Below are 22,297 nucleotides of genomic sequence, written 5' to 3' on the forward strand. Positions count from 1 at the left end.
GGGGGGAAATTGCGGTCCTTGAAGAAGGAGGCCATCTGGGTTGTGCGTTTTTGGAACTGGTCCTCACCTTGACATCTTTCCACCCATCACATTTCCGACACCCCTCCCCCAAGTCCCTCCTCCCTACCTTTTATCTTAGCCTGCTGGACAAACTTTCCTCATTCCTGAAGAAGGGCTTATGCCCGAAACGTCGATTCTCCTGTTCCCTGGATGCTGTCTGACCTGCTGCGCTTTTCCAGCAACACATTTCCAGCAGTGTTTGAGCAAAGGCAGGTATAAAGATCAGATTGAGCTATTTGTTCCTTGCTCAAAGAAACACTGACTCTGAGTCTATTAATTCATTTATTTCCCTGGAGCCAATCCAGAATCGTGAATGACAATCTGAAAACTTCTCTTCCATTTTTTTCCCAATGGCATGATGCTTTCTTTCAAATATCCCAGTCTAATTTTTGAATTTGCCATAAGGAATTTGCCAATCTATGTTTTATCCATCATGCTCTAGACATTACAACACGTGATACATGGCATTGAAAGGAAATACCATCTTTTTAACTTATGTTAATTGACTCAGAACATTAAAAGGTCCAAATCAAAACATATTTTCTGCGTATGTACGTAAAATTCAGCTATCATTTCATTGTACAATTGTTCAAGATCTCTTTCAATGTTATTTTGTTCCTTGTTGCCTGATAAATTGCCCATTGGACCATTTTATTTTATGGGAAGTATTCTCCTCCAAATTTTACTAACTGAAGGGAAGCCAGAACAGGGTTTTTGAAAAAATATTGTCAATCCCTCTATTCCATGCTCGTCAGAGTAGAAATAGTATGAGATATTAGTTGAATATGTGTCTGTAAAGATGATGCAAGAAGTAGGGTTTCAAATTCCTGCAACACTGGGACTGATACTGGGGGAGGTGGGATTAGAACAAACTGGACAGACTACACCAGGGCAGCAGTGGGTCTGATGCCAGTAGTTACTACTGTGGTTGGGGAGGGTTTAAACTATGATGGCTAAGATGGGAGTAGGAACTCAAGCAGGGTGACAAAGCAAAGAGAAACAAGGATAATAAAAAAAGATAGAAGAGTAAAATGCAAATGTGTTAGGCAGGGTAATCAATACCGAGAGGCAAATAGGGCCACAATACAAGGAAAAGATAGGATGATAAAAATGGCAAAAAAAAGCAAGCCTAAAGGCCTTGTATCTTAATGCATGAAGCATTCAGAATAGGGTAAATGAACTAATAGCGTAAATGGAACTAAATCAAATTAACGTCTAGCCATTATGGAGGCATGGTTACAAGGAATCAGAACTGGGGACTTAATGTTCAAGGATATTTGACCTTTCTGAAAGACTGGAGGAAAGGAAAAGGTGGTAGGGTAGCACAGTTAACAAGAGATGAAATGAGCACAATTATGAAAGATGATCTAGGCTTAGATGATGTAGAGTCCATTTGGTTAGAGACAAATAACTGCAAGAGAGAGAAGATACTAACAATGTACAGGCCCCCAAAAGGAGTTGCACTGTAAGAAAGGTATAAATCAACAAATACTAGGAGCATTGAAAAGGAATAGAGCAATAATTATGAGTGAATTTAATCTCAATGTTGATTGGGTCAATCGAGTTGGAAAGGGTAGCTATGACAACAAATTCATACAGTGCGCTAGGGATAGTTTCCGAGAGCAAAATGTCACAGTCAACCAGAGAACAGATTATCCAGGATAAATGATCTCCGATTAATAGATCCCCCGAGGAGTAGTTATCATAACATGATAGAATTTAATATGTGTGAGTGAGAAACCTGGGTCAGAGACAACTGTGTTTAATTAAATAAAGGGAATTACAATGAAATGATGATATTGTTAGATAAAATGCTCTGCATTGATAGATTACCAGAAGCAAGAAGGGGCAGATATTAATCTACAGCTTTTGGCAAAAATATATCCTCGTAAGGAGGAATGATTCTAAGGGAGGAATAAATCGACCATGGCTGACCAAGAAAGTCAAGGAGAGTGTCAAATTGAAAGAAAAAGCATACATGGAGGCCAAAGTCAGTGATAACCCCAGAGACTGTGATAAAGTCAGAAACCATCAAAGGAGCGTTGAAAAGATAACAAAGACAGGAAAAATAAACTATGCAGGCAAACTAGCAAGGAATTTAAAGGAAAAAGTAAAATATGAGCTTTTTAAAATTTATACAGAGGAAGAAAGAAGTCAAAGTGAAAATAGGTCCTGTAACAAATGAATCAGGAGAACTAGTTACGGGGAACAAGGAAATGGCAGAGGAGTTAAACAGACCTCATGTAAAAGTCGACCCCTTATTTTGGCCAAAAAATCTTGAATTTTTCATATAGCTTGTGTATAAGTCGACCTAACTCTCTTCCTAACCATATATACAACCTTAAAGGGCATGATTTGCACATTTTTGATTCAAATGCAATATCTGCATCATCACACAATTACGCATACCGGTATATATTTGCGTAATGTGATTTCAAATCATTAAATTGAATGTTGATAATTACATACTATATATATAGTATATATTTATTTATGTAATATTTACATTAATATATTTGACCTGTGCATGCAAATATCTACATAATGGCAGCCCTCGACCTTGTCTTCCTGCTGTTGCCTCAGTTTCTTAGAAGTACGTGTCACGCACAGTTGTGCTCTGAACTTATTGTAAAACTCCCCCAGATATTTCTGACAAAATGGCATCATGAAGAAACAAGTATACAGCACAGTTTAAACTAAAAGTTATTTAAGTTGCAGGGAAGAACAACAAGAGTGTAGCTGCAAGGGAGTTCTGTGTTTCTGATAAACTTGCTCGAGATTGGATAAAAACACACAGTTAAAGGCCATGCCAACAGAGGTATGCCAACTGAGGAAAGCTGAACAAGTGGCCATGACTAGAGGAAAAGATTGCTGACTGGGTAGTTCAGTATCATCAGAACGTAAGGATAATGACTTGACAATGTATAAAAATATGCGCCAAAACCAAAGCAAAAAAATTCAAAGCCAGTGCTGGATGGTGCAGTAGGTTTATGAAAAGGTATGATTTAATGCTTAGACATAAACCAAGACTGCCCAACATCTACCAGCAGAACTTAATGACAAGTAAATTGGGTTCCATCGCTTTGTAATCAGAAGTCAGGAGAAAAATGGGTACAGTCTCTTGTGCATTGGCAATATGGACAAAACCCCAATGAACTTTGATGTGCTAGGGAACAGAACTGTGGACAAGATTGAAGCAAAAACAGTACCTCACATTTATGTAAATTAAATTCCACCTTTTACTCCTCAGCCCATTGGCCCGTCTGATCAAGATCCCGTTGTATTCTGAGGTAACCTTCTTTGCTGTCCACTACACCTCCAATTTTGATGTCATCTCCAAACTTACTATCTATACCTCCTATGTTCACATCCAAGTCATTTATATAAATGATGGTAAGCAGTGGACTCAGCACCAATCCTTGTGGCACACCACTGGTCACAGGTCTTCAATCTGACAGGCAACCCTCTACCACCATCCTCTGTCTTCTACCTTCAAGCCAGTTCTGTTTCCAAATGCCTCGTTCTCCTTGTATTCCATGAGATCTAATGTTGCTAACCATTCTACCATGAGGAACCTTGTTGAATGCTTTACTGATGTTCATATAGATCACATCCAACGCTCTTCCCGCATCAATCCTTTTTGTCACTTCTCCAAAAAAACTCAGTCAAGTTCATGAGACATGATTTCACATGCACAAAACCATGTTGACTGTCCATAATCAGTCCTTGCCTTTCCAAATATATATAAATCCTGTTCCCCAGGATTCCCTCCAACAACTTACCCATCACTGATGTCAGGTTCACTGGTCTATAGTTCTCTGGCTTTTCCTTATCACCTTTCTTAAATGGTGGGTACCATGTTAGCCAACCTCCAGTCTTCCAGCACCTCACCTGTGACTATTGATGATACAAATATCTCAGCAAGGGGCCTAGCAATCACTTCCCTAGCTTCCCACAGAGTTCGAGGGTACACCTGATCAAGTCCTGGGGATTTATTCATTATTATGCATTTTAAGACATCCAGGACCCCCTCCTCTGTATTATAAACATTTTTCAGGACCCACCCAGACCCATTTCCCTCTGACTAATGTACCTAATACTATGGGCAATTTAGCATGGCCAATTCACCTGACCTGCACATCTTTGGGTTGAGGGAGGAAACCAGAACACCTGGAGGAAACCCACGCAGACACAGGGAGAACATGCAAACTCCACACAGACAATTGCCCGAGGCTAGAATTGAACCCAGGTCCCTGGTGCTGTGAGGCAGCAGTGCTAACCACTGAGCCACTGTGCTGCCCCAAAGTGCTCAGTGGCCCCAAAGTGCTCCCCCACTGATGCCTCAGTCACCTGCCCTGACTTGTTTCCCAAGAGTAGGTCATGTTTTGCACCTTCTCTGGTTGGTACATCCACATACTGAATCAGAAAATTTTCTTGTACACGTTTAACAAATTCCTCTCCATCTAAACCCTTAACAATATGGCAGTCCCAGTCTATGTCTGGAAAGTTAAGATCCCCTACCATTACCACCTTATTATACTTACAGAAAACTGAGATGCCCTGACAAATTTGTTTCTCAATTTCCCGCTGACTATCGGGGGGTCTATAATACAATGCCAATAAGGTGATCATCCCTTTCTTACTTTTCAGTTCCACTCAAATTACTTCCCTGGATGTATTCCCAGAAATATCCTCCCTTGGTACAGCTGTATTGCTATCCCTTATCAAAAACGCCACTCTCTCTCCTTTTTTTGTCTCGCTTTCTCTCCTTCCTGTAGCATTTGTATCCTGGAACATTAAGCTGCCAGTCGTGTCCATCTCTGAACCATGTCTCTGTAATTGCTATGATGTCTTAGTCCCATGTTCCTAACCGTAACCTGAGTTCATCTGTCTTCCCTGTTAGGCATCTTGCATTGAAATAAATGCAGTTTTATTTATTAGTCCTACCTTGTCCCTGCCTGCCCTGACTGTTTAACTCGCTCTTCTTCCCACCTGTACCAGTCTCAGATTGATCTTTCTCCTCACTATTTCCCTGAATCCCAGCAGCTCTAGCAAATCTCCCTGCCAAAATATTAATCCCTTTCAATTCAGATGCAATCCATCCTTCCTGTACAGGTCACTTCTACCCTAGAAGAGATTCCAATGATCCAAAAATGTTAACCCATCTCCCTTGCACCAGCTCCTCAGCCATGCATTCATCTGCTCTATCCTCCTATTTCTACCAACATTAGCTTGTAGCGCCGGAAGTAATCCACATATTACTACATCAAGGATCTTCTTTTTAAATTCCTGCCGAACATTCTGTATTCTCACTTCACCATCTCAGGTTTTTCCCTTCTTATGTCGTTAGTTCCAATGTGTACAACAGCCTCCTGCTGGTCCCTCTCCCCTTTGAGAACATTCTGCACCCTCTCTGAGATATCCTTGATCCTGGCATGAGGTAGGCAATACACTATTCTGATTATTTGCTGCCGGGTGCAGAAATGTCTGTCTGTGCCTGTGATGAGAGAGTCACCTATCATAATTGATCACTTGGAACCTGATCTACCCCTTATCATATTACAGCCATTCTTGGTACCAAAAACTTGGCTGTATATGCTACATTCCCTGGAGTGTCCATCGCCCTCTACATTTTCCAAAACAGCATACTTGTTTGAGATGGGGATAGCCACAGAGGACTCCTGCACTACCTGCCCCCCCCCCCCCCCCCCCCCCCCCCCCCCCCCCCCCCCCCCCCCCCACTCTCCACTTTTCCTGAAGTTAACCCATCTACCTGACTCTATCTGTGGCTTTTCTCCCTTCCTATAACTACCATTAACCACATCCCCTAGCTCCTGTAAGTTCCTTATATCCTCTAACTGCCGCTCTAACCAATCCTTACATTTGATAGGATTTGCAACCAAAGACACTTCCTGCAGACATAATCATCAGTAACATGGGAACTATCCTTAAACTCCCACATCTGGCAGGAAGAGCATATTACTCTATTAAAGGACATCTTTGCTCCTTCACAATTTACAGACCTCGAAAATAGCTCCATCTTATTGCTCTAAAAACATACTCCTTCAGGCTAACTTAATATTTATGATTCATATTTATAAAATTTAATCAAGAAACAGATCTCAGTAAAATATATAATCAAGAAAGAACTCACTCTACTCACAATTGTAGATTTACAGCAAGATTACACTTAAAAACTATTCACTTATCTGTTCCTGTGCAGTGAGCTCTCCCACACAGGTTCCTCCAAAGTGAGTCAAGATTAGAGTAGTGCTGGAAAAGCTTTTTTTCCAGGACTACTCTAATCTTGACTGTAATCTCTAGTATCTACAGAACCCACTTTTGTCATCCTCCAAAGTGAATTTGGTTCTCAATTCTATTGAATTTAGCTGTTTTTTAAATTTTTCCAAGATTCACTCCAATGTCGAGAGATATTTGAACTCAAACAGCCACGGCAGTAACTATGCTGATTTACTGGTGTGTCAGACAGCAGCATAGGTTTCTTTCTCTGGCCATGTGGTCACTGCCTTTGTCTGTCTTCCTTCTTCTTAGAGTGCTGTTATTTTGATCTTTATCTCCCCCAAAGTTCCAAAATAATGTAACAGTATGTAAAACAGCAATTGCTGCTTCTGGAATTCAAAGAAATCACTTCCAACACCTAAAGGATCAGCTCTTACAGCTACAATGTTTTCCTGTCCTCCATCTTAATAATCCAGAAATCCATCATGGGCAAGAAACAGCAAGTGGGACAAGGGTTAGACATAAATTATTGCAGATGCTGGAATCTGAACTGAAAATAAAATAATGCTGAAAATCACAGCAGGTCAGGCAGCACCTGAGGACAGACAGCAAGCTAACATTTTGAGTGTAGATGACTCTTCATCAGAATAGAAGTGAAGTGTGGAGGGGACAGCATTTATGCAATAGTTAAGAGGAGGTAGAGTGCTGGGGGAGAAAGGCTGCTAATAGTGCAGAGTAAGTGATCAGAATGTGAGAATGGCAGAACAATGGTATGTCTAGCTACCTGACTGGGAAGAACAGACAGTCCCAATGGATTAGAACATAGAACATTACAGCACAGTACAGGCCCTTTGGCCCTCGATGTTGCACCACCCTGTAAAACCAATCTGAAGCCCATCTAACTGATGCTATTCCATTCTCATCCATATCCCTATCCAATTACCATTTAAATGCCCGTAACGTTGGCAAGTCTACAACTGTTGCAGGCAGTGCGTTTCAAGCCCCTACTACTCTTCAAGTAAAGAAACTACCTCTGACATCTGTCCGATATCTATCACCCCTCAATTTAAAGCTATGCCCCCTCGTGCTAGCCATCACTATCCTGGGAAAAAGGCTCTCACTGTCTACCCGATCTAACTGCCTGATTATCTTATATGTCTCAATTAAGTCACTGTTCAACCTTCTTCTCTTGAACAAAAACAGCTTGAAGTCCCTCAACCTTTCCTCGTAAGACCTTCCCTCCATACCAGGCAACATCCTAGTAAACCTCCTCTGAACCCTTTCTAAAGCTTCCACATCCTTCCTGTAATACGGTGACCAGAACTGCATGCAATACTACAAGTGCGGCCACACCAGAGTTTTGTACAGTTGCAGCATGACCTCATGATTCCGAAACTCGATTCCTCTACCAATAAAAGCTAACACACCGTATGCATTCTTAACAACCCTATCAACCTGGGTGGCAACTTTCAGGGATCTATGTACCTGGACACCGAGACCTCTTTGCTCATCTTCTCTACCAAGAATCTTACCATTTGCCCAGTACTCTGCATTCCTGTTACTCCTTCCAAAGTGAATCATCTCACACTTTTCTGCCTTAAACTCCATTTGCCACCTCTCAGCCCAACTCTGCAGCTTATCTATGTCTCTCTGCAACATACAACATCCTTCGGCACTACCCACAACTGTGCTGACCTTAATGTCATCTGCAAATTTACTAATCTATCCTTCTATGCCGTCATCCAGGTCGTTGATAAAAATGACAAACAGCAGTGGCCCTAAAACAGATCCTTGCTGTACACCACTAGTAACTGAACTCCAGGATGGACATTTCCAACCAACCAGCACCCTCTGTCTTCTTTCAGCTAGCTAATTTCTGATCCAAACCACTAAATCTCCCTCAATCCCATGCTTCTGTATTTTGTACAGCAGCTTACCATGGGGAACATTATCAAACGCCTTACTGAAAACCATATAGAGTCAGATGTACAGCACGGAAACAGACCTTTCGGTCCAACTTGTCTATGCCGACCAGATATCCCAACCTAATCTAGTCCCATTTTCCAGCACTTGGCCTATATCCTGCTAAACCCATCTATCCATATACCCATCCAGACGTCTTTTAAATGTTGCAATTGTACGAGCCTCCACCACTTCCTCTGGCAGCTCATTCCATACTTGTATCACACTCTGTGTGAAAAAGTTGCCCCTTAGGTCCCTTTTATACCTTACCCTTCCTACCCTAAACCTATGCCCTCTAGGTCGCCCACCCCAGGGAAAAGACTTTGTCTATTTATCATTTTCATGCCCCTCATGATTTTATAAACCTCTATGAGGTCACACTCCAGCCTTCGATGCATCAACGGCTTTACCCTTATCCACCTGTTTAGTCACCTTCTCAAAGAACTCAATAAGATTTGTGAGGCACAACCTACCCTTCACAAAACCATGTTGACTATCCCTAATCAACTTATTACTACTGAGATGATTATAAATCTCTCTTATATCCTTTTCCAACATCTACCCACAACCAAAGTAAGGTTCACTGGTCTATAATTACCAGGGTTGTCTCTACTCCTCTTCTTGAACAAAGGACCAACATTTGCTATCCTCCAGTCTTCTGGTACTATTCCTGTTGTTAGAAATGGGGTAAAGTGTTGTTTTTGCAGATATAGAAAAAGCATACAGAAAAGAGGTACAGCAAGAGAACTATTAACCCTGCGCGTATTTAGGGATTTTTCAGTGTATAATTGTGGGTAATTAAATACTAACTTTGGTGTATAATTACTATAACAAAAAGTTCTTTTTGTAAAATTATGCTTTCAGCAAAAAGCTGAGATAACCGAAATGCTTGAGCTATACAAAATGATACAAGATAATGAAATGTCCGAGGATGGAATGTACCAGCAGAATTGATACAAAATGTTAAACCAGATCTAGATGTACTGTCGACAAAATAAATGTATGTATCAGCACTTACAGAAAGGAAGGTTGCCAACCTGGGGAAGGGGGAAGTAATAAGGGTGGAGCACAGCTGGGCAGTGGTCTGGCACAGTAAGAGCGATTGGGTAATTAGGAGTCTGGAGAGATGACCTCACTCAGCTCAAAGGGTATAACTGTACACTAACCTAATTTGCTCATTTGCTTATGCAATTGAAGCCCTTACTTGCAAGTTCGTAATAAATTGTCTTGTTTCCAGTTTTGGTGGTCTCGTCTAAATTTTATTGAATTTTGTTTCTAACACTGTTGACAAAGATCAAAGCCAAAGGCTCAGCAATCTCCTCCCTGGCTTCCCTGAGAATTCTAGGATAAATCCCATCCACCCCAGGGGATTTATCTATTTTCACACTTTGCAGAATTTCTAACACCTCCTCCTTGTAAAGCTCAATCTCATCCAGTCTGGTAGCCTGTTTCTCAGCGTTCTCCTCAACAACATTGTCTTTTTCCGGGAAAGTTGGGGTATTGCTTGTGCACAGACAGGAGGTGTTCTGCAAAGTGTTCAGCCACTCTGTGTTTGGTTTCTCCTATGTAGAGTAGACCACACTGGGTGCAGTGAATATAATAGACCAGAATGGAGGAGATGCAAGTGACATGCTGTTTCACCTGGAAAGATTGTTTAGGCCCTTGGATGGTGATCAGGGAAGTGGGGAAGAGGCAGGAATTGCACCTTCAGCAGTTAAATGGGGACAGGTAGAATCTCAGTATGTCTCAATGGTTGTTATTAGGATCATTGTTTCATTTGTTTTATATATGAATAACTTGGACTTGTCAATTAAAAAATACAATTTCGAAACTGCAGACAATGCAAAACCCGATAGAGTAAATAATAATCAAGATCACAGCCAATTTCTAGAGGGCAAAGACGTGTGAAATTCATGCAGAAAAGTGTGTGAAGTGATGCATATTGGAAGAAACAACAATGGAGCAGCAGCGCAATCTAATTGGTGACAGAAGCAAAACACAACCAATGCTAGAAATCTGAACGTATAAAACTTTTATTTAGAAATATCATGCAGTTAAATATACAGTCGGCAACAAATAATAAAAAGCATTGAAAAAGCAAATGTATTAAACATTCATAATTACTCACATCAGAAAAGAAAACTCTTGGAATAAGAAACAGCGATAGAAAATGCAACACTTAACAAATTGGAAGACACAGCTGGGAAGGTTTGTTCCCATCCTCTGTTGAAAATAACATTTCTGGACAGCAATACGACAGTGAACTATTAAAGAATGAAGTGCAGCATTTTAAAATTGTCATCAAATCAGCTTTAAAAAGGATGTGACTGCAAATTGAGTCCGCCTTGAACTGGGGACTTTCCGAAATGAACTGAGACCTAGCTGAAAGGGGACTTTCTGGAAATGAACTGAGAGCGAGCTGCTTTGAAACCAGACCTTTTCGTACTGATGTTACCTGGGACTCATTTCATAATCAATTTTTCAATGTATAATTTCAGTTACATCACACTGCAAATTTTTGCTATAAATTCTGTGTCACGATCAAGCCCTCCACTATCACCTGATGAAGGAGCGTCGCTCCGAAAGCTAGTGTGCTTCCAAATAAACCTGCTGGACTATAATCTGGTGTGTGATTTTTAACTTTGTACACCCCAGTCCAACACCGGCATCTCCAAATCATTCCCAGCTCTTGGCTGTGACTGCCATTTGCGGCCAGTAGGGGAGCAGCTGGAGCACGTGATTGGCGGAGGCTCGGCAAGGCGATTGTGACGGAGCCGGTGCCACGCCCCCTGGCGGCAGCAGCAGCGGTAGCCGCGCGGGGCCGAGGCAGAATTCGAGCTCGAGCCGTTACCGCGGGCGGTGATCGCGAGGCAGCTGGAGCCCCCGCACCGACTGCAGCGTCACTTCACACCGTCAGGTCAGTAACCGGCGGCAGGCCGCATCACCATCGGCCCTTTCCGTCTCCATGTAAGGCAGTCCCGGCGTTGCTAGGCCACGTCTGAAACAGTGGAGGTGGGTTTAATTTGGGGCCGTTACTCCCCGCCTCCACCATCGACCGAACCGTCACACCTCCCGCTTTCTCCGCCCACTCCCACACCGTTTCACCCCGTCAATCCTCAGCTACCTCCCCGCACCTCCTCACCCCATCTGCCCCTCCCCCCGACAGCGTAATCTTTGTAGGATCACTATCTATGATCGTGTTCCCTCCCGGATTACTGCCTGGGATCTTGTTCTCCCTGGAATCATTCTCTGGGATCATGTTCTCTCCAGGATTGCGTTATTTCTGGGACCACTCTCTGGGATCATGTTCTCCCTGGGATCTGTCTCTGGGATTGTGTTCCCTCTGAGATTGTGTACTATCCAGGATCACTGTCTGGGATCATGTTCTCTCTGGGATGACACTTTTGGATCTTGTTGTTTCTGAGATTGTGTTCTGTCCAGGATCACTTTCTGGAATTGTGTTCTCTCTGCGATCATGTTCTCTTCGGATCACCTCTCTGAGATCGTGTTCTTCTAGAATCACCTGTCTGGGATCCTGTTCTTTTCAGGATTCTGTCGTATTCCCTACCTAATTCAGAAATTATCAGTTTCTGAAATTTTAAAGCAGTGGAAAAGAGAACTATAAAAAGTTAAGAAAGAGCATAACTGAAGGTGAATGGGACGAAGTGCATGATAAAAAAGACTGGAACCTTCCCCACATGCCAGCTAAATAAGTGCTTCAGAGGACACATGCACAGCAACACACAATCTTCAATCACACAAGTAGACTGAATTTGAAATTGTTTGAATGTATATTGCTCACTGTTTAAGGGCGCCATGTAAGGAATAAGTGCATTCTAATTTTTTCATATTGAATTAAGAAAATCGGAATGACTTATTATGATATTAACTGAGAAATACCTGGGATATGTGAAAGGTATGGCCAATACAACAAAATAGCACAAGTAAGAGAATAAAGGGGAGTAACTTTGAGACAAAATAATTAAGTAAGTTCGTGAGTAAGACACAGTAAGTTTAGGTTTAAATCGAGGCCGCTTAGGTCAGTGGAGTGAAATGTGTCACCCTAGAAGTCTGTTACTGTCCGCACTACTGTCTTGGATGACCACGTGCAAGAAATGCTCCTAGCTGCAGAAATTTGAGCTTTAAGATTCAGAGTTTGAGCAATGGCTGGACAACGGTACCTTCTCAAGGCTGATGGCTACATGCTTTCCTTTATTGGTCAGAGTATTGAGTACAGGAGTTGGGAGGTCATGTTGCGGCTGTACAGGATATTGTTTAGGCCACTGTTGGAATATTATGTGCAATTCTGGTCTCCTTCCTATCGGAAAGATATTGTGAAACTTGAAAGGGGTCAGAAAAGATTTACAAGATGTTGCCAGGTTTGGAGGATTTGAGCTATAGGGAGAGGTTGAATCGGCTGGGGCTGTTTTTCCTAGAGCATCGGAGGCTGAGGAGTGACCTTATAGAGCTTTATAAAATCATGAGAGGCATGGATAGGATAAATAGACAAAGTCTTTTCCCTGGGGTTGGGGAGTCAGAACTAGAGGGCATAGGTTTAAGGTGAGAGGGGAAAGATTTAAAAGAGACCTAAGGGGCAACCTTTTCACACAGAAGGTGGTACATATATGGAATGGACTGCCAGAGGAAGTGGTGGAGGCTGGTACAGTTGTATCATTTAAAAGGCATCTGGATGGGTATATGAATAGGAAGGGTTTGGTGGGATATGGATTGGGAGCTAGCAGGTGGGACTAGATTGGTTTGGGACATCTGGTCGACATCTGGTCGGCATGGACGAGTTGGACCAAAGGGTCTGTTTCCGTGCTGTACAACTCTATGACTCTATGTTTAACACATTTAGAGAGATTGGCATACAACAGCTTACATGAATGAATGAAGGGATTGGGTGACCACCACACAGTCCAAGAGAAGAAAGCAGGTAGTGGAGATAGACTACTGTTCCCAAATTATTTTCCTATTTTGGAAGCTGTTGAGAGTGCTGATCCTCCAGGGATTGCAGTGAAAAAGAACCTTCTGGCACTGTTTTTTTAACTGTACATGAGGGGAAGAAGAAGAAAGGAGTGATAGAGGAAATTCATTACTTGTAATAGATGCATTTCTATGGCCTGTCAATGTGTTGACAGGATGGTAAGTTGCCTCCTAGTAAAGTACCAGGATCAAATATGTCATACAGCAGCCACAGCGTATTCTCCTGAGAGAGGGTGAACAGCCAGATGTTGTGGTCCACGGTACCAATAACTTGGGTAGGAAGGGGAATTTGGTCCTGCAGACAGAATTTATGGAGCTAGGCCCTCAATTGCAGTAATTTCTGGAATTCTTAGAGTGGCACATGCATGTGAGTACAGAACTAGGAGGTTAATGCAGATTAATGGATGGTTCAAAAAATGGTGCAGGAAGATGGCTTTAGGTTCCTGGGAGACAGGGTCTTGATCTGGAGGACATAGCAACTGTAACAAGCTGAATTGGTTGCACCTAAACAGAGCTGAGACTGAGTTCCTTGCGGGAGTTTTGCTGGTGCTTTTGGAAAGTTTTAAACTAACTTGGCAGGGCTGTGGGTATGAAGAGAGAATAGCAGAGGAGAATACCAGGGTTTGCAAAATACTAGTGGCGCTAGAATAGAGCAAACCAAGTCAGTAGGTGAACTTGGAGTAAAGACAAATAAAATGAAGTCCAAAACACAATTAACATGAATGTATTAAAGTACCTGGGATAGAGTGAATTTGCCTGGGGTGGTACAATGCCAGTTGCCATATGGAAATATGATGTGGTGATATCTGAAACCTGGCTCAAGGAAGCATAAGATAGAAAAGGAGAGAAAGGAGGGGTGGCGGTATTTGAAAAGGAGGATACTGCAATGCTGGAGAAAGAGAACATCTCAGAGGTTCTGTTAAGTATTTAACTGCCCTTATCCAAGCATTCAGATTTCTCCATAGCGTGATGCAGAAGGACAGACTGGATTTTGTTTTCAGGTTGGACTTTACTGAACAAGGTTTTGGATAACTGGCTCATTTCCACTCGACTTGGAGGGAATGGAGTGGTCACTAAGGACTGTGGATTTAAGAACTTTACTGGTGAACTTTTTCCACATGGGAGGATCCTGCAGATTGTGTTTACTGCATGGACCAGGAATTTTTGTTGTTATAATCATTGCATGTTGTGTGTCAATAACTTGCTTAAATACTGGCCATGAGAGTCTTATGAAAGTTGGTAGTGTCCTCTAGGTGGTTACCATGGAATGATAAAAGGGTATAATGTAATGTTTAAAGATTAAATTGTATTATCTCTCTGGACATTAGCGTAATGTTAATGGGTTAAACTGTACTATCTCCAAGAAGCTGAACATTCTGGAAGTGGGTGGGGGCGACATTCTGTCTTACAGGTAGCTTGCAAGAATTTAGATGACTGCCCATTGTAATCCATACTTCATTTGGGCAGCCATTTACTGCTATTATCAAATTAATCTCTCATTCAGTCCTTTCCATTTAGAAATGCTTTCATGCTATTCTCCAGACAATCAAATTTGTTTACATGATCATGCCTCGATACTGATGTTTATCACAACTACATTGTCTGAGGAAATAGTGGAGCCAGAATTCATTTGCAGGGCCACCCCAAAGTTAGGACATATCACACCTACATTATCTTGGGGAAATTACTGAGTCAGCAAATCATTTGCATAACAATTCCCAGGATTAGGACGTTTACGTTTACGTTTACATTGTCTCCGAGGATGAGACAATCCTGTGTGGACCAGCTGGCGGGAGTATTCACTAACATCTTTAATCTCTTCTTGCTACAATCTGAAGTCTGCACCCGCTTCAAGAAGAGCACCACCGTCCTGGTGCCAAAGAAAACACATGCACCATGCCTCAATGCCTACTGCCCAGTGGCTTTGACCTCCATAATTATGAAGTGCTTTGAGAGGTTAGTCATGACTCATATCAACTCTAGTTCCCAGTCTGCCTTCACCTCTTGCAATTTGCCTACCTGTGTAACAGGTCCATGGCAGACACCACCTCACTAGCTCTACAGTCTTTCCTGGAACCTCTGGATATAAGAATACCTACATCAGGCTTCTACTCAATGACTACAGCTGTGCCTTCAACATTATAATCTCCTACCTCTGAGACCTAGGTCTCTGCTCGGCCCTCTGCACCACCCTCTGCAACTGGATCCTTGAATTCCTGACCCACAGATCGCAATCATTGAGGATAGGTGACAGCACCTTTTCAACAATTCTCAACACCGGTGGCCAGCAGGGCTGTGTACTCAGCCCCTTACTGCACTCTCTGTACACTCGTGACTAGTAGCCAAGTTTCATCTGAACTCCATCTACAAGTTTAATGACAGCTTGTTGTGAGTCAAATATCAAAACAATGACGAGGCAGAATGCAGGAAAGAGATGGAGTGCTTGGTTGCTTTGTATAAAGATAGCAATCTCTCCCTCAATGTCAGCAAAACTAAAGAACTGATCATCGATTTCAGGAAGCAAGGAGCAGGGCAAGCCCCTATCTACATCAATGGAGCTGAGGTGGAGATGGTCAAGAGCTTCAAGTTCCTCGGAGTGACGATCACTAACAGTCTGTCCATGACCACCTATGTTGATGTGACGGCTAAGAAGGCACAATAACGCCTCCTTCCTCAGGAGGCTAAGGAAATTTGGCATGGACATAAAGACTCTCATCAACTTCTACAGATGCACCACAGAAAGCATTCTATCTGGAAGCATCAAGGCTTGGTGCGGCAATTGCTCTGCCCAGGACTGTTGGAAACTACAGAAAGTTGTGAACACAGTGCAATCCATCACACAAGGCAACTTTCCATTCATTGACTCCATTTATATTCTTGCTATCTTGGAAGGAAACCAATATAATCAAAGACACCTCCCACCCCAGTTATAATCTCTTCCAACCTCTTCTATTAGGCAGAAGGTATAAAAGCTTAAACGCACGTACCAACAGGCTCAAGAGCAGCATCTTCTCCATTGTTATTAGATCTCTGAATGGACTTCTCAAATTTCAAATCTAATGTTGATCTTGTTTTTGTGCTCCTTTTTTGCACCTGTAACGTTGTATTCCTGATTCTTAAATCACCCTATGATCTTTGTATGATATGATCTGTACTGCATGCAAAACAAAACTTTCACTATACCTAGGTATATGTGACAATAAATCAAATCAAATAATCCCAGCAATTACATACTGGTGGTGGGGAAACTTGTAGAAACTTGGAGATAGTGCTGGATGCTGATGCTGGAAAGCCAGATTCAATAAAGTGTGGAGTTGGAAAAAGCACAGCAGGTCAAGCAGCATCAGAGGAGCAGAGGAGTCAACGTTTCAGGTCGGAACCTTTCATCAGGACTTGTAGAAACAACTGGTTGGGATAGAATTATAAGTCATGTGGAAAAAGGTGGATTTATTTGCAAGAGTCTGCATGGATTTCTAAAAGGAAATTGTATTTAACTAACTTGCTGAGGCTTTTTAAAGAGGTAACAGACTCGATTAGGGCAACACTGTTGATGTGGTATATGTGGATTTACTGAAAGTCATGGTACAAAAGGACAGTAGCAGTGTGGATCAAAATTAGCTAAGTAATAGGAAACAGAGAATAATGGTCAATGGATACTTTTTGGGCTGGAGGAAGACTTGTAGTGGAGATCCCCAGGGCTCAGAATTAGGACTTCTGCTTTTCCAGATATATATTGATGTTCTGGATTTTTATGTGCAAGGATCATGCAATCTTTACAGTGTGGAAAGAGGCCATTTGGCCTATCGAGTTTGCACTAAATTTCTGAAGAGCCTCTCCACCTTACCCTCTACCCACATTTTATCATGCCCAATCGTGGGCGGCACGGTGGCACAGTGGTTAGCACTGCTGCCTCACCTGAGACCCGGGTTCAATTCCCGCCTCAGGCGACTGACTGTGTGGAGTTTGCACGTTCTCCCCGTGTCTGCGTGGGTTTCCTCCGGGTGCTCCGGTTTCCTCCCACAGTCCAAAGATGTGCAGGTCAGGTGAATTGGCCATGCTAAATTGCCCATAGTGTTAGGTAAGGAGTAAATGTAGGGGTATGGGTGGGTTGCACTTCGGCGGGTCGGTGTGGACTTGTTGGGCCGAAGGGCCTGTTTCCACACTGTAATGTAATGTAATCTAAAAAAAAATCCACCTAACCTGGAGATCCTTAGATTGAGAGATGAAACCAGAGCACCTGGTAGAAGCTCAGGCAGACATAAGGAGAATGTGCAAACCTCACACAGAAACCTAAGGCTGGAATCGAACCCACATTCCTCACGCTGAGGCAGCTGTGCTAACCACTGTGCCACCTGGGTCAGTTTGAAAGATTACAGATGGCACTGAACTTGAAAGAATTATAAATTGTAAGGAGTTCAGTATGGAATTCCAAAAGGGCATTGACAAGTTGATGGGTGAAGGGTCAGGTTAAATGCAGAGAAATATGAGTTGATGCTGTTTTGTAAGGAGACCATTGAAAGACAATATAACAGTCGGGATAAAATACAATTCTAATGGGGAAAGGCAAGAGATTTGGACTCGGTAATGATTCTTGTTTGAAGTGCTTTGCAGATGCAATGGGCCAAATAGCCTCTTTCTACATCCTAGCAGTTCTATGAATGACTGAGTGTGTCCTTGTCTAGTATTTCAGAACCTTTTATTCCATCCCTTTAGGAATTTTTAGAATTATAATTCTGTTTGTTGTCTCATGTACAGGGATATGAGTACAGCGAGAAGTATACAAAATCGCCATTTCAGGCACCATCTTGGGTTCAAAGATACTTAGATACAAAATCTCAGGTTTAGATTAGAAAAATAAAAAGGTAAAAGTAAAAGTTCCGTATTACTGTCCTTCTAAAGCAGGAAGTCCGGGCTGGGCTTCAGCTCAAGGCCGGGAGTCCCTCAAGTCCACGCTGGCTCAACTCTCCACCACTGAAGCCGTCCAGGGAATGGAGGTAAGTAGAAAGATAAAAAATGAAAAGAGAAAAACAACAAAAAGTGGAAAAAGAAGAAAATAGATTGATGCAGTGGATGAACGCCATCTTCTTCATTGCTCTTTATTTTCTCTCTTGTTGTTAAAAGTACCTATTCAAGACAGCTCAGGGCAACCCTGATGGTCTCGACCTGTAAGCAGCTCATGGTTCGTCCCGGAGATCGTAGTCTGGAATATAAAACTCTTACAGATAGTTTAGTTTAAATTATTACCTTTATTTACCAGTGGCATCATTGTTACACTATCACATAGATACCTACAAGCCAGGCTTGAGCTAAGGTTTTAAAACCATTAGCAGAGTAACAGCACCAGCTCTTACTCCCAAGAGCTCTATCAGGCTACTCCCCTTATTACTGCAAACAAACTGTCTTTATACATAAATTGGTGTTAAAATTACAAAGACACCACATGTCCTTAATCAGATAAGTAGCAATAAAATGGCAAAAGGAATAGAAACTCAATGACAGGTCTGAGTACATTTGATGAATTAAGCTACATGCACAAAGTGGGAAACCTTGATCAAGTCAGGCCAAATGGCCAATTGCTTTGGCTAGATAACCTTTCCTTTTAAGAGTACATCATAATGAGAAACGCGTCTAAACTATGTGGGAAACGTCATGAGGTAACCTCACTCAGCCCAGTATCGTCCTACAAAATGGCTTTTTGTTTTAAAAGCATCTTAGATTCTCAAAATGCAAATTAAATTCGCAATATTCCCAGATCCCAGAAACATTCAATCCATGACAAATCAGACCACAAAGAGTTAACCTTTCCATCAGCTTTCGTTTTCTCTCTCTCTCTCTCTCTCTCTCTGTGTCTCTCAGATGAACATCTTCCAACTTTCTTACTGTGTCAGTTTCAGCTTTTGTGTTTTCCAAGCTTGCAAGGGTAATGAGACATTCACATTCCAGAACAGTCAAGATTAGGGAGCTGAGCTTCATAAGTTCAAATCTGCACACTGTGGTATACATGAAAATGTATCAGGATTGTTCTATTACATGCATATTCCACTCAGCTTATTAAATTACAAGTTATTTTCCTATTGAGTTTGAGTTTTGTTAAGAGTCTTCAGTATAAACCAGAAAGGTGTAAGGCTACCAGTTTTTCCAATGTTAACATATTTGCACAGCATGTTCAGGACCTGGACTTCATATTCGCTAGGGCAGGTCGATACTTCAATAGAACCAGCTGCTTTGCCATTCTTCAATCCTTGTGTTGTACTTTCTTCTAGATTGACATTCTTTGATTTGCATGGACCTCTTCTATTTCTGTTCTCATGGTTTCTTCATTCTGTAGAAGATTAAAGTATTTTTCTATCTCTGATTTTATTCTCTTTTATTCCAGTTATTCTATCAACATCCTTGATTGTAGGTTTATTTCCTATATCTTTTGTTAATATGTTTCCTCTTCTACAGATGCCTTATTTTGCAACATTGGCAATCCAAACTCTCCAACATTCACAGTCTTTGATAACTGTCAAGATCTTGTTTCTTTTTCAGATTTTCAACTTGTTCTGCTTAAATTGTTGATGCATGTTCTCCATTGTCTTCCACTTATTTTGCTGCTGTCAATGTTATAGTTATTACCAGATATTCTTACTTCTCTCTCTTAAGTATGTAGTTGTCACTTGGGATGATCATTTGTAAGAACAAAAAAATCTACTTGCGTCCCAAAAGAGTAAGAAACAGTCTATTTCAAAGCCAAAATTTATGCCAAGGATTGGCACTGTGCCCCTCCCTCATCCTGATTGTCATTGATGTTCTAACTGATCAAATGTGACAGCATATGCTGTGGTTAGTGATGTTTGTAGCTTACATTCAGCAATGTGGTTGGATGATAAGAACATGACTGAGTATCTTGAGCAATGGGAGGAAAAATTTAGAGGGCGGATATAAGAATTAGCAGACCAGTTAAACTGCTAGTTTGAACCCAGAAAAGAGGGTTGGAGTGAAGGGGTAACGATTATGGGTGAAGATTTGGAGAAAGTACTTAATTTGAAGCCTGTGAGATCAGTAGTAGCAGAAGATGGAAGTGTGGTGATAGAAATTAAGCAATGGTTGGCAATAGAAAAGTACTGCTGAAATTGAAAGGAAGGATCTACAGGTTGTGAGACTGGCCTTATGCAGCGCAGAAGCTTGTGGAACAGCAATTGTATACTGAATTTATGCAATTCCAAGATGGATACATGCAGTGGCTTGAAAGGGCAATATCAGGTCCCAATATGTTGTGGGTCAGTGAAGGTTGTGAAAGCACCAAAGAAAGTAGCTAAGAATAGATTTAAATAGAATGGTCAGATGTTGAACATAGAGGAAATAAGTGAGGTGACTGATGTGACTATCTGGATAAAAGGGAAGAGGAATACCAAAGACCAGATTTAAAAATGTGGTTACAAAAGATTTAAACACAGTAGAATTGTAAGAGGAATGGATTATAGATAGGAGATAGAGAAGAGCGATAACCATGATTATGGTGATTCCCAAATAAAAAAGACAGAGTCAAAATGGCAAGTGTCTGCATTTTTTTATTCAGTCATGGGATGTGGGCATCACTGGCTAGGACAGTATTTATTGCCCATCCCTAATTGGTCTTGAGGCATTGATGATGAACTACTGCCTTGAACCACTGCAGTCCATATGCTGTAGGTGGACCCAAGTGGCATAAGGGAGTTTCAGGATTTTGACCCTGCAGAGGCCAGAAATATACACTCACCCAGAGGACAGCAGGTAGTGGGGAAGTGTAAAATTGAGTAGCATGTCAGTTACACCATGTCTGTCACCTAGCTGTCCAAGCCTGCAGGTATTTTCCGTTGTGGAGGAGGCATTGGGGACTCTGCCTGATTGGGTAAGGTCAGGTGAGTTTTTATAGTTTTTTTATCATGTCTTTATTTTGGAAAGGTAATAGTGCAGAGATCCAGATAAAAAGTGCCCTGTATTAATAAATACTATTTAACTTTACAGGCAGCTGTAGGGTTTAATTAAAAGGGGTAAGGCATGATCAGAGATTTCAAGGACATAGTCTGTGCCTGCTATGCTATGTGTCAAATCGGGCACAATTGCATGGACCAAAATGTGCACACGAAATGTCTCCAGCTGCCAGTTCTGGAAGTTTGACTTTCATAGCTTGAGAGTCTGGAGCATTTGTGAGACAGTATAATATATAGCATGTACAGAGAGGTAGTCACTCTGCACGCTAAGGTTCCACAGGTAGGGGCAGAATGGTCCACTAGGCAGAATAAGAGGTGGGCAATGCAGGAATCCCTTATGGCCATTCCCCTGCAAAACAAATATACCGCTTTGGATACAGTTAGGTGGAATGGCCTCTGAAGAAAGTAGCATCTAAATTCATTGCACATAGTTGGTTCTGCTACACAATAGAAGAGGAATTAAGTGTGGGATGGCTGTAGTAATAGCGGATTCAATCATCAGAGGAATAGATAGACATTGCTTTGACTGCAAATGAAATACTAGGATGGATTGTTGCCTCCAGAGTGTCAAGGATGTCTAGGAGCATCTACAGGATATTCTGGAATTGGAGGATGAACAGCCAGTGGCCGAGCTGCACATTGGTATTGATAACATAGATTTAAAAAAGGGATGAGGTCCTAAAAGCATAATATAGGGAGTTACGAAGCAAGTTTAAAAAGTAGGACCTCTTGGGAATGATCTCAAGATTACTATCAGTGCCATGTGTTAGCCAGGGTACAATTAGCAGGATGTATCAGATAAAAAGATGTACATGACTGGAGAGATAGTATGAAGGGGAGGGTTTCAGATTCTTGAGACATTACAAATGGTTCTGGGGAAGCTGGGACCGGTACAACTGGACAGGCTGCACCTGGGCAGCAGTGAACTGATATCCTGTGGGAGTGTGGAATATATTTGCTAGTGAGGTTGGGGAGGGTTTAAACTAAAATGGCAATGTGAGGCCCTTGGGGAGGAGTGACCATAGTATGATAAAATTCTTCATTACGATGGAGAGTGATGTAGTTGATTCTGACACTAGGATCTTCAATCTAAA

The 22,297-nt window shown here is 41.8% G+C and overlaps 1 protein-coding gene across 7 annotated transcripts in view; it reads left to right on the top strand.

The window, feature by feature from the left end:
- The window catches only part of ahi1 (Abelson helper integration site 1), a 279,823-nt gene that overhangs the window by 8,881 nt on the left and 248,645 nt on the right, over positions 1-22,297 (top strand). For 3 of the 7 annotated variants that reach the window (XR_006311028.1, XM_043686138.1, XM_043686166.1), the window contains exon 1: positions 10,989-11,179. The exons of 1 other annotated variant lie outside the window; for it this stretch is intronic. The gene's annotated coding sequence lies outside the window, so the exon portion shown is untranslated. Of the gene's footprint in view, positions 1-10,988; positions 11,180-18,147; positions 18,243-22,297 lie in introns of those variants that run through there. 3 more of the 7 variants (XM_043686143.1, XM_043686150.1, XM_043686174.1) reach the window with 3 other exon arrangements.

This window comes from Chiloscyllium plagiosum, chromosome 3 (genome assembly GCF_004010195.1).
Source record: "Chiloscyllium plagiosum isolate BGI_BamShark_2017 chromosome 3, ASM401019v2, whole genome shotgun sequence".
In the NCBI taxonomy this organism is placed as follows: domain Eukaryota; kingdom Metazoa; phylum Chordata; class Chondrichthyes; order Orectolobiformes; family Hemiscylliidae; genus Chiloscyllium; species Chiloscyllium plagiosum.